The sequence below is a fragment of the Aptenodytes patagonicus genome, chromosome 2, assembly GCF_965638725.1.
Source record: "Aptenodytes patagonicus chromosome 2, bAptPat1.pri.cur, whole genome shotgun sequence".
NCBI lineage: Eukaryota > Metazoa > Chordata > Aves > Sphenisciformes > Spheniscidae > Aptenodytes > Aptenodytes patagonicus.
In genome coordinates, this window is record NC_134950.1 from 97,152,478 (window position 1) to 97,164,691 (window position 12,214).

Consider the following 12,214-nt stretch of genomic DNA (forward strand, 5'->3'; position numbering starts at 1 on the left):
AATTATTTACATTGCTGTTGCAGCCAGATGTGCCCGTTGGGCAGGGATGAGATTGCTGCCATGCTGCCTGCACGCTTAGGTTGTGAACGTGGGTCAATATCTCTGCCCCTCTGTCTTCTCCATTATTTTTTCCTATATGAGCTAGGACGAATAGCCCATCCCGCACCGCAGATGCCTACTGATGTGTCAGGGTAGCTATTCCCCTTCTTGCACTGAATAAGGTCCAGCCTTGACTCAGCTACCATCGGGAGGAGAAACAGCTTTCCCTGCTCCCAAGACAGAATGAGCTTACTGTGGATTTAGCTCATTTTTTCTTATTCTGACAGGTTTTAATGAGGCTGGGAAAAAAATAGCGAGCACAGATAATGAAAACGGTGTTTTGTGCAGAGAGTTAGTTCAGTATTAGTTTGATGGAGGGATAAAATAGCAGACTGTGGATGGTGGGGTTTTCTGCTTCATCATCTATTTTTCCTTAAGGTGGCAAACAGCTAGCAAAGTGCTCATTAATGGATAGTGACAAGTAGTTTCCTGTGGTCTTAAAACAAACCATCAATTACAGAGAGTGTTTTCAGTTCTAGAGGCTAAAAAATACTCAATACCATTCAGCTGGTTGCATGTTTTTCGGGTGATGAGAAATCCAAGAAGTGAAAAACATATAAAAAAAGAAAAAGAGAGAAACTATTGTGCTTCCTCCAGACCAGCACGCTTCAAAATAGCCTTCAGCTGAGGCCTAGATATTCAGTGTCCCTGCAAAACAAATGGCTCTTTGAAGAGCTGTAGCCTGATCTTCATTTGAGCTGATCAGGTCAGTAAGGGCTCAGGTCCCATAAAGCAAAGCACGGAGTGGCAAGAAGTCCAAGCTGCAGCTTTAATGGATACTGGCAAGAAGGTTCATTCTCATCGCTTTTTCTTTCCATTTTAACCCTTGGTGCACTGACAGGTCAAGAAAGAGGCGACTTCAAACCGGTCACAAAAAAATCACTTATGAAAGGCAGGAACTTCTTCCACCTCTAGAGTGGCAGAGAACACCCCATCCTCCCAAACCAGCCCATTTTTCCTTCACTTGAAACAATCCTAGTGAAAAAACAGAAATTGTGTTGGCAAATGTTACAAGACCAGTTCCTCACTGTAACACACAGAAAGGGGAACCAGTTGCACCATTGGAAACATGCAAAATAACAGCAGCCTAAAGCTGAATCACAAAACAGAGCATTGGACATTATGGGGCTATTTTGTACCATCTAAACCAAACCAAGAAATCTTCCTAGATGTCCTTGCAGGAAATTTACAGGGTCTCAGGAAAAACACAGCTACTGTATTTAAAGTGGTGACAGAAACGTGCTTCTGAGCTGTGGGCACAGAGTGAACTATCTGTGTGTTCCAAGTACATCTACACCTTTTACGCAACAGACGTGAGGTTTGGAAAACGTGGCTCTAAAAAGCACAAGGTCATACCCAAGCGAGCTCTGGTATTACAAGCTCTAGAGAGCATTTCCAACACAAGAACTAGTTCTGAGTTCCCTTTCATAAGCAGATTGCGGCACGTTATAGAGCCGGTCTGAGAGGCCTCTACGTTAGGCATTAGCTACTGTCATACAGTTCAGAAAGAAACTCTGATAGCACAACTGGCTTTTGTGCATCTGTCCTGTAGCCCAGCGTTAGAGCTGCCCATCAGCCATGACCCAGAGCCCTAGAGCTCAATATGGGACTCAGAGTTTTTTCAGAGTTCCATGGGGTTTGGATCCAGAGGTCCAGTTTAGGACCAACCTCTAGTCACCCATCCCCTCCTTCACCAACAGAGACACATGCACCACCTTTACAATGGGTGAGCAGTACAACTGTAATCTAAAGTAATATGAAGAGGGTTCAACAAAAAAAGCTGTAAGCAAGAAAGCTTTTTCTGGACAAGTGTAATGCAGACATCTTTTTCAACATGCTACATCCAACTCCAGCAGGACAACAGCTGCCAGCCCCTTGCACCCACCCAGGGTGCTCAGAGACAGAAGTCCTGCCCCTATCGCAGCCAAGTGCCACACAGCAATTACTGACCATTATGCCGGCACAAGAGTAAGCACACACCCATCCACGGCTGCTGTTGGTGAGTTGTGTACGAGGCAGATCATCACTCATGAAAGCTTTCTCTGCTCCCATAAAGTGACAGCAAGGACTGATTTTGTCTTTGCATGTGTATACTTGTGGAACTTGCAGAAAACGTGGATACTTATGAAATACAGCAAAAGGTGGCTTTCTGGAAGTGGAAAACTCTCCAGAAACCCGACTTTGCATGACGACAGAGGTGCTTGTTTGCTTGCGCTGTTGGGCTCCCATTGCATGCTCAAATGATCCCCCCATCCCAGCTGTGTGCTCATGCCATGACCAACAAAGTAAGGCCTGTCAAGCCATTCCGGATTCAGACCATCCTTATTATTCACCCCAGAGGATATTCCGTCAGTTAGATAGACCAGTGTTTTCACAGGAACTGCATGGATTATCTTGCTATAGTATAACCACAGTACCAACCACAAAGAAAATATAACTATTTCATACAAGCATTATCTTCATGTAGAAGAAAGGATAGCGGGGACCTCTTTGAGACTATCCTGAAGCACACTAACTACAACAGTACCAACTCACTTCAGTAGAGATTGTCCATGCCTGCTACCTCTCAGAGCCAAGACTTATGGATGTAAGTTTTATAACCTTATTCAGGGTGAATTTACTGAAGTCAGAAAAGAGATATAACGACTCCTATTAGCGTGACCTATCCACATCTTGGGTCAGATCCCAGGAAAAAAAAAAACTGCACTCCCTTTTCAGCCATAAATTATGTGCTTAATTATCCAAATGTCAGACTGTGCTGGCAAATAACTAGGAAGGTCAGATCAGAGTGAATTAGACCTTTAAAAGCCAGTTTCAGGAGCCAGTCCTTTCCATGGCAGACATGTAAGTACATTACAGTTAGAATTCACTGTCACTTTTTGCAAGTTGCTTCTACAAGGGCCATGAACAAGGAGTGAACTCTTTTTCCCACTTGGAGCAGTTAAGGAGCCTGTGATGCCAGGGTCTGTGCCATGCACTTGCAGGAAGACAGGATTTCAGTTCCAGGACTTCCCTATGCAAACATCTAACCATACGGAGCAGGAGGTAACCAACTCACTCTCATTATGGAGAATTGTTCAGACTCCTCGTGACCAACTACCATTTACACTCAGGACAATCTCAACCCAGAGTAAACCCAACAGAGTATGGGACTGAGGACGGATTAAGGCTCAGGGTGTTTTCTTTGAACTACTAGTTACAGTAGGTAATTACTAAGTCAATATTGGATTGCAAAGGGCTTCAAGCAGGGACCATGGGCCAAGTTATCATGGCTGTAAGCAGAGACACACTGAATGAAATTCGTAATAGGAATAAGTATTAGAGTGCAAGGGAGATGCACCCTGAATTTGGCTCTTTGGTTTTTCATAGTATGTAGCTACAAACAGGCCAGATCCAGCTCCCCAGACTCAAAAGAATCCTATTCACTTCAGTGTGACTTGGATGGAGCCCAAGGTGTTTGTAAAAGACATTAACTGACAACAGGCAAACACACACATTTCCTGACTTCCTCTCCTGTTGGCATGGTGGGCCTGGAAACATCTCGGAGGGAAATCACTGGCCAGATGCATTGGCTTTGGCAGCAGGCAGCCGGTCTTGGTCACCACCCTGGTGTAAGCCTGGCGAATTGGGACTGCTCCGTGCATGCTGCACAGGCACCCAGCACGACCGAACCAAGGAGCAACTGGGCAACCACTGGGGCAGAGATCAGATGCACTGTACGGCAGGGCTGCCAAAAAGCCCCAGACCTTCCACATGCAGGTTTCACGCTTGTTTTGCCAGGTATGCCAGACCTAAGTAAACACAATAAAGCCCATCACGTAGTAACAGGAAGGTTACAACATGAAGCTTCCCCACCCTGATACCACCAGAAGATACCAGCTTCCTTGCCTGGATAAAATCAAGCCAACCAGTCCCGCAGCAAACTGCTTCGCATCTCCAGAAAACACAGGTGCCATTGCCTGTCTGCCCAATGCTGTTCTTACTCTCTTTTCTCCTTGCAGGGAGGCAGCGCTCCTGGTTCTTCCATCAGCATGAGTTTCTTCTGCTCTCTTCCAGATCAGGTCACTGCATGATGTTCTCCACATCTCCAATAGTCCACTAATTTTCTGTATAACTCTCTTATTCTCTCCAGGCTGTTCTTGTTCCCACTGAACTCGAACGCCACCCTTTTTGACAGCAAGGGTAACAGCAGGCCCCAGCTGCCCCAGCCCGAGCACTAGCTGTGCCAGCCCCTCTGTATTCCTAAAGAAATAACCATTGAGCTCTGCATGCCATCACACAGAGGTGCATAGGTTGCCTCTGCAGAGCAGAATTCATTCTGGCACCCTGAACAGGAACTGTGTCCAGGCCACCTCTCCTCCAGCATCAGCTCTCCTCCCCCCGCACCCAGAAAGAGCAAATCAGGTCTCAGTGAACCCAAATGAAATATCCCATTTCCCAGGTGCTTTAAGGGGCCATATGACTGACTGAAGGGATTTCATCATGACTGAAAGTAAGAACAACATCCCTTCACCAAGGAAAAGGCAGTACCTTCTACCATTTCATGTGTAAATGGTTGCATTCTCTGCTTCCACCAAACCTCAAAGCTCATTACAGCTCTAAATGCTAACCCATGAGAAAAGCCCAGAACACTGAAACATGGCATGGAGACATTACAGCTTTAATCCTTCATAGGATTAGCTCATTTAAATTTGATGAGATAGAAGGGAAAAGAAAGGATACACATGAAAAGACACCTGCTTACATCACCTCAGCAGTTCCACGAGTGTGTTTTCTTGTACTTTTTTCTTCCCTTTCTTTTTTTTAACATTTCTAGGGATCTCAAGTGATCCTCGAGTCCTTTACTCTCTCACACACAAGAGGAGCTGCAAAACATGTCACAAAAGTTACATCTTTGAAGAGCCAGACACAAAAAACAGATTCTGCTGCAGCATTAAACACAAATTACACAGCACAAACCCTGAGCTTTCCCCTAGAGCTGGCACCTTGCTTTTCTTGTCTCCAAACACGCAAGCAATGCTTGGATGTGTTTTGTGCACCCCTGTCATCTATTCTCCAGGAAAAAAAAATTAACTCAGGGAGAAAGTGTTCATTTAACAAATGAACAACAGAGAGAAGGAACCTGGTGAGAAATGCTAGCGTCAGATACAGGAAAATGAGAAGCCAAAAGGGAAGTATTGTGCAAAGTGCTTTGGGTATCCAGGAGCAGTGAAGGAAAGTTGTGCAAGACCAAAAAGCAGGAAGAAACATGCAGTCTCTATGTGTGCATATATTGGGAGAGGAAACAGATGATCGCAAGAGAGAGACACGCAAACTTTTGTTAAGAAGAAAGAAACTTTATTTTAATTTTTTTAAAAAACTTTTCATTTCCCCTTCCCACCATGATTTTCTGTGTGCGTTTTACTGGATCACTCAGACCAAAACCACAGACCTGAGTGCTTACAACCTCACATCTATGTATGTGACCCTTTTCTCATAGATGCTGGACACACAACTTTCCCTAATGATAGGCAGAGATGCAGGTGTTTCCTGTCTGTAAAACCATTGCTTTTCCAATTAAACTGAATGTAGGTGCTCACCTCTGAAAATTTATCCTAGGAGCTTTCATTCCACCCCCCCAATAAAACTGATACAGTGAAGAGGTTCTTCAGGGCAGAGTGCAACAGCGAGGGAAAAAATAGTTGGATTTATCCTTCTTCACTTTTTAATTAGGGAAAGACACTGGAAGCAAAATCAATTTGCTGCTCTTGATTTGGTTTTTTGTTTAGTGACAATTTGACTCCTAAGACCAAATTATCTGTGGGGAAATAATTTCACTTACTTCAAGGCAATTTCTCCAATAGGTAAGTTGCTTACCTACCTTTCTCCAGTCTGTATGCTTCCCCCCTTTGTTCTCTGAGCCTGAAAATATCTTTACTTTCAGGGCATTTCTCCATCAGCCCTTCAACCGAGATCTTCAAAGTGAGAAGCATTTTCTCCATACAACTAAGCTTCTCTCCATACCTATAACAAGTTTTAAAGCAAATTAGAAATTACTTTAGCTGCAAAACACCAGGGAAAAGAGATTTTGGAATACGCAGCATTCTGATTAGAAGAAAGAGCAAGTGAGACACACTGACTGATTTGAACTCTATGTGATAGGAAAAGAAATGACCTTTCATCAGACCCATAATTCATTAATACAGTTTCCCGCTTCCCATCTGGAAGCCAGTCATATCGCTGGATATATTGTGCATCAGCATAACTATTCAAGAACTCTTAACGAAATAACAATAGAAAAATTGCCATTTATTTCTGCTATTTTTTTCTTTACTTTTCCAGGGCTTTAACTTTATTTGGAACTTATGTCAAAATAAATTTTGAGGATCCTGACTGTGGGTTTAGTTGAATCTAAGCTGTTTGGAATTTATGTTCTACTTCTCGTTTTCAGCCCTGGTATTTCTTTGTAAGATATCCCACTGGGAAGTAACCAGAAAACCATTTCCTTTTTTTTTTTTTTGAGGATCTTAAAAGTCATATAAGAAAGATGAAATGGCCATCAATAGTTCCCAGGGGGAAGACTGGAAATAGAGGAGATTCATGAGCAGTTCTTAATGCATCAGCTTCTTCCACACATTCAAAACCCACATGAAAATCAGAACCCACACAGTAAAAGCCCTTATGAGCTTGTGCACCACTTAAAAATTTAAACAGTCTTCTAATGGAAAAAGATAACCTATTAAAAGGCAACAGTGCCCATCTACCAACATAACGTTCATGCTGCTCAGACTGCCGGGACTCTCTATTTTGCTATTAAAGCCCTTCCTGCTTTTTTCTTTTGTGTAGCACCAACCGAGACGGAAGCCTAACAAAGGTGTCGTTTCCCAGGAGGGATCTCTGCTCCCTCATTTGCCTGTATTGAGGGAACTGGGAGACACCTGGATGTAACTGCTAGGCAATGGAGATGAAATGCTGACAGCATGGCAAGATTAATGGGAGCTGATCCCCTGGCATTGTCTTTCATATCTCTGCAGTCCTTTGCAATTTGTATTTGCTAATCCAATTTTCTGCTTCCAACGTGGGCAGCTCTCTTCATTTTTTCCTCTGACTAGCATCACCTCAAGGCTAACCATAGATCAATCACTATCAAAAAACCTCTGGAAGGATGAAATCCACATCTCTCTTTACCCTGAGAAATCCCCTGAAGGAATACTCCCATCCACACCAAAGGGATACACTGCTACTAGGGAGCAGTTGCTGTAAGAGCAGCCCTCATCCTGGTGAAATGTGGCTTGAGAGACAGCAGGAGCACTCGTCTCGCCTGAATGTTCAGGACAGTATTTCTATGCGAACACATCCACCTTTCATTCCTGAGGCAGGCTGAGAGTTCACAGATGGTGAGTTACTATGGCTCAAGTGATGAGTGACTCCATCTCAGCGGAGAAGCAGCACAGGACAGCTGAGCCCATCCAACATTTTGCTGCCACTGTTGAAAGGGGGAAGTCCTACACCCCCTACATCACTCTTAGACTTGCTCTCTTGCTTACCTTCCACCAGCTCTGGTGCTTGCTGGGAGCCTCTGGGAATTGATACAACCCAGTAATCCAGCAGCAAATTATCTCAGAAAAAGCAACTGAGTTTTCTGCCAGGATAGGGGCAAAATTGGTTCAGTAAAAAGTTTTACAAGCTGCAGAGTCAGCACTAGACTGCAGAGCCAAAAGCAAGAGCAAGGGTAGGGAGGACAAAGAGGAAGAGGATCTCTCCCCCTCAGCAGATGTAAGTTGTTTGTAAGACTCAGCCATAACATGCAGCTTCACCTTTGGGATCATGCGGATGTTGTCTCCCGTCACTACAAAGCCATCCAAGCAGAGTGGTGAGGAAGGAAGGGTAAAAATTCTTTGGAGTACACTCTGACAGAAAAAAGAAAAAAAGTGTTTGAATAGAGTTGTCAAAACATATGATTTTGTGGAAGAAAATTGCCGGATGAGTATTTTAGTAGAGAGGATATTTTAATTTTTTTTTTTTAAATCTGCTTAACGTTAACCACAAACAAACATTTGGCACAAAGGATAGCCTTGTTAATGATTTAGTGCCTTGGTTCTTCCAGTGAGAGTAAGCACTGAAATCCAGCATTTACAGGCTGGATAACAAGTTGTTAAACAATAACTGGGAAAACTCCTAATGTTTCTAGGGAGGAATAGAGGAGGGAAGGGGAGAGGGAAAGGGAACAGAAAGGAATAGATTATACACCACAAAAATAGATCACAAATGTCTTTTTTTTTTAGTTCTTTGCAGGTTCCTTTTCAAGTAAAAGACGTGACTTTTAAAAAGCCTGTAACAGCACTGCTTTGCACTTTTAATAAAGACTTCTTAAAGACATTAGGTTCTATGTGGCCCACAGCCTTTTCCTATGGGGAAGACCTGAAATGGCTGTTCTAGCAGCGACCGCTGATCTCACAGCCAAACATCTCCCCCTGTAACCAGGCGTAGCTGGGTGCTTACCCAGGAGCAGTGCCCACAGGGCTCCTCTTGTCACTGTGACTGGTGAGGCATCGATGACCAACAGCTGCTACCACCACACCAATGAAGTCCTCAAAAGTCGTCCCCCAACCTGGGAAGCAGGCCTGTGAGGGTAGAAATTCTATTGTCCGACAGCATACACCTACCCATACTGAGGAAAAAAATCACCACAGTAACAGCTCAGAAACAGAGACGGGCAGCCAAAAGTTTCTCTCTGCATACCTACTTCGTGGGTTTATATTGTTACATGATCTCCTCCTCTCATGGACCAAAGATGGGCTCTGCAACACTGCACAAAGTGCCTGTGGTGGCCTGCAGGTATTTATTATTTACTGTGATCTCAGGAGGTCCACGCTAAAAGCAGCCTGGGAAAGCAGGCTATGTTTTATCCACCACATGACCCAGTTTCCAGCAGTTCTGTCAAGCACTTCTGTCACCACTGACAGGGCTGAATAATGTTCAGTGAAGTAGGTGATGAGTTATGTGAAACTAGCTTCCAGAGGAAATTAATTTCCACAGAGAGGCTCTGGCTACTTGAACTTTGTTTTAAAAAGCTGTGTTTTATTGCAGTCTAAGTTAATGAAGAAAGGTAGCTGACAGGCTGCTGTGCTGTCTGTGTTCTCTCTCAGACACCTTTCTTCCAGCAGCAGAAGCAGCAGCAGAATAGGAACATCCACTGAAATGAGCTTCCATTTGCACTCATTTTATCATTTCTCTTCCTACTGCCACATCTACTGCTCTACTATTGCCATGAGAAATAATCAAACCTGCTTTTAATACAATGCTGTGCATATGGCATCTCTGCCAAGACCATTCTCGAGCAGAACAGATTGCAAAAAGTATTGCATGCTCAGCCTTCTGCCTGGGAACTTAGGTAGGAGATAACATCTGTATAACCCCCACCACTCCTTATGAGCACCTGATTTCCAAAAAACTTCTTTTTCTGCTTTTATTCTGCCAAACTTACCACAGTGGAACTCCCTCCAGGGTTTCCATCCTTCTGCCCTGTGCTTGACCTAGTCTTTGCATGCTGGAAGATTTTGGAGGCCCTCAACTGGGGCCTTAATACTACCTTTATCCTACTATCTGGACTACGTCCATCAATCCGAAGAATGTATTCTCCATATTACGTCCATATTACATCTATACTACAAAATTTACCCTAAAATTTAAGATAAACTACTCTGAGGAACCTGCGTACGGTTAAGTACCGCATTGACACTCGGGTAGGTTACTGCTTCTGACAACACTTACCTCAGATATCTCAGTTACAACATCTATTGGCTTTCAACATGTTCAGAAGTATGACTTTCTACATTTCAAAGACATGTGGGAAAATGTGGGAAAAATGCAAAAGAGTCTTTTACTGTGGAGCGGCTGCTATTCCACACTGTTAATCTTAGCACAGAAAATCAGGCACACTTATCTCTGCTCGGGATCCTTTGCATGAATGTTGCTGGAAAACACACTTTGATGTGATCAGATGCTTCACAGTAGTTCCTCACCAAGCGTATCAGGAAACAGCAAATGGGTTGAAGCAAAGACTTCACAAGATGGGATTTCCTTGTGGTATTTTCTATTGTTGTTTTGAAAAAAAAAAAAAGATTAAAAACATTAAAAACTTGAAGGAGCTTTAGTTTACATGCCTTTGAGGCCCCATGTGCTTGCAAGGAATCAGGTAAAAGCATGTACAAATTGTAAAAAGAATTTTAAAATGCAACGCTCAAAAATAGCAGAAACTGAGAGCTGTTTAGGCATATGCCTTAGCCTAGACACAGTCACAAGCAAGAACAAAAGGGGATCTCCCACCTACCTTTTAGCTGCCCCAGGAAATGTAGATACAAGACTAACAACTTCTCAGTCTTCACCTATCTTTACCCTGCTCTCTCATACAGTATTTTACGTATTTGGCTAGATGCCATGAAAATGTCCCACGCACTTCATTAGCTGAAAAGCTTCTCAATAGCATAATGGCAGGGTTTCCTACAATAAAACCCAAATGTGCAGCAGTTTTCCTTAACATTTCTAGATCTTCTGATCAGTATTAAACTCAGCCATGTCTGATTCATTGCAGTGCATACCCAGCCTTCTCACCAGTACTCGCCAACCATTAGCATTGAAAATTAGTGATTCAGTTCCTCATCAGACTGCTTTAGAAATAGAACAGTTTTTTAAACAATTATGAATTCTGAAGAGATTTGTCTTCAGATTTTTGACGTTGACAAGTTTTAGTTCTCAAACTCTTCTTTGTAGCCACCAACATCAGAATCTTACTTTTTAAAAATAGACACATGAAAGTCATATGAAATAACATGGCTCCAGAAGTCCACGCTACATAGTCAAAATAAATGCATGAAACTTGATAACTTTGTTTATTTGTTAACTTCACAAGCTTTGTAGACAATCTAGAGCAAAGTGTCAGGACCAGACATAGGCAGTCCTTGGGTTTTGGAGGAATAAGAAGCAGCAGCAGGGTGAGAGGTCCCTGCCCTCAGGGGCAGGCAAAGCAGCAGGTAAGAACGGAACCATGACTCTTCGCACAAGGACCCCACTGAGGTGCAGAGGACAAACTGCACCTTTTGCAGCTATGGCATGAGGTCAATAAGCAATACACTTCGTCCCTAAATTTCAATTGCAATGAAACCAGAAGCAATAGCCAGAAACCTATAAGTGAGGGACAACATTTTGATTGTCTTCTTTGAGTCTAGGAAGTGGAAATGTGCACACAGACCTAAGTCTTGATGTCCCACAAAACGCACCAGATGCACAAGTAGTAAAACTCTACCACATAAAAACTAACTTCAGATCTTGGGAAACCTCAGGGTGCTATTCTTCTAAGAATATATTCACACCAAATAATTTATTCCTGCTCTAAGCCATTTTTACTGTTAAAAAGCCAGAGGGTAGGGGACACCAAAACTTGTTTTATGTAACAAAAAAGTTTTCCTTTTCCATTCCCCTTCTAATTAGAAAGATCTGACCAATGTTGATCAAACTAGACTATATTTACTTCCAAGAAAAAGATCGAGTTAGATTTTCACTGGCATAATGTGGTCTAAGCATAAATGGTCTCAGAAAAACCTGTGAATGACAAAAACAAAGTAAAAACCTGAAAAGACACAGAGGACTAGAATCAAAATGTTTATGTCACTTCAGCCTTCAAAGTTTTTCCTTTCTTTCTGCAGGTACATATCAATTCTCTCAGCATTTCACTACAATTGCCATTAAGCTGGAATCTGTTCTATGAGAAAATGGTGTCATGGCAAAGATGATTCCTAAGATTTTTATATCTGACGCGAGAAGAGGTGCTATTCCTCCAGGTCTAATGCGGACCAGGCTGTAGTCCTGCTGCCTGCCTTATTCGTCTACAGAACAGTGGTGGCAAGACAGCTCACAAGAGAACGCAGTTCCAGCTGGGCACTGTAACCAGGTGGGATGCTAAGACAAAAATACTAAAATAGCAGCCCGAAGTAGAGGAGTGAATGAAAACCCTGCTGCTACCCTGGATAGATCAAGGGTCTTGTCTGTCACAAGGAGGTGAAAGCCCAGTACGTGCAGGTGTGTGCATAGTCATCAGAAATAAACATATATCCTAAAAATATATCCCCTCTTGCAA

At 43.0% G+C, this 12,214-nt stretch overlaps 1 long non-coding RNA gene across 1 annotated transcript; it reads right to left on the reverse strand.

Annotated features, from left to right (window-relative positions):
- Positions 1-4,910: 4,910 nt before the first annotated feature.
- On the reverse strand, positions 4,911-7,977 carry LOC143157436 (uncharacterized). The gene is made up of 3 exons (XR_012994790.1): positions 7,896-7,977; positions 5,960-6,102; positions 4,911-4,964 (listed from the first exon to the last, which is right to left on the reverse strand). It is a non-coding gene; the product is annotated as an uncharacterized LOC143157436 (long non-coding RNA).
- Positions 7,978-12,214: the final 4,237 nt, after the last annotated feature.